This window comes from Suncus etruscus, chromosome 6 (assembly GCF_024139225.1).
Source record: "Suncus etruscus isolate mSunEtr1 chromosome 6, mSunEtr1.pri.cur, whole genome shotgun sequence".
In the NCBI taxonomy this organism is placed as follows: domain Eukaryota; kingdom Metazoa; phylum Chordata; class Mammalia; order Eulipotyphla; family Soricidae; genus Suncus; species Suncus etruscus.
In genome coordinates this window covers 115,150,049-115,151,008 of record NC_064853.1, presented here as the reverse complement: position 1 = coordinate 115,151,008, position 960 = coordinate 115,150,049, and the positions used below count along the sequence as shown (strand labels likewise).

The 960-nt window shown below is 36.6% G+C and overlaps 1 non-coding gene across 1 annotated transcript; it reads left to right on the top strand.

Annotated features, from left to right (window-relative positions):
* Window positions 1-339: 339 nt before the first annotated feature.
* Window positions 340-553, top strand: LOC126012797 (small nucleolar RNA U3). Its single transcript, XR_007497172.1, has one exon. It is a non-coding gene; the product is annotated as a small nucleolar RNA U3 (small nucleolar RNA).
* Window positions 554-960: the final 407 nt, after the last annotated feature.

Sequence of the window (960 nt, the reverse complement as noted above, 5' to 3'; positions counted from 1 at the left end):
TATAGATTCAATGCAGTCTTCAAGGACTTATAACAGTCAATTATAAAGTTAATGAAATCTGAAAGTCACCAGATAGCTAAAACAATGCATAAAAATAAGAAATTATAAGCACACAGGAAAATAAGAAATTGTAGGTATCTCATTACAAACTTGAAATTGTCCTACAAAAGCATAGTGATCAAAACAGCATGATACTGGAATAAATACAGATTTTTGAATCAATAGGTCAAACTGGGAAATCAAATAACAAATCCCCACATGCATGGTAAATTAATTTTTGGTAAAGCTACTGAAAATGGGAAATGTGATTAAGATAGTCTCTTCAACAAATGGAGTTGGAAGACTATAGTTTCAGGGATCATTTCTATAGTATGTGACTAGAGAAGTTTCTCTGATCGAGTAGAGCACCCGAAGCCATGAGGAGGAGCCAGAGCATCCTCTCCTGAGCGTGAAGCTGGTTCTAGGTGTTGCTTCTGTGACTGCCTTTGGCCATTGATGATCGTTCTCCTTTTCCTCTAGAAAGGATAGAGGGAGAGGATACAGTCTGGGTGGTAAAACAACAACAAAAACAAACAAACAAACAAACACAAAATGGAGTTGGAACAATTGGTTAACCACTGTAAAGAATAAAAATGGGTCCATATCTCACAAGACAACTGAAAGTGAATCTAAGACAATGAGAACAGACTTGAGTCTAAAGGATTAAAGTCCTAAGTCTAAGGACTTCCAGTCCTTCAAAGAAACTTTTTCAGACTGGAGAGATAGTGCAGTTAGCAGAGTGGTTTCCTTATATGGAATTAACCTAAATTCAATCCCTAAGGTCCATATAGTCCGCCAGCTCCTGACAGCAGTGATCCAGGATCATGTGCAGAGCCAGGAGTAAGACCTGATTCAGCTGCTGAGTATGGTTCAAACTTAAGATATCAATAAATAAAAATCAATAAATAAATATCAATAAAA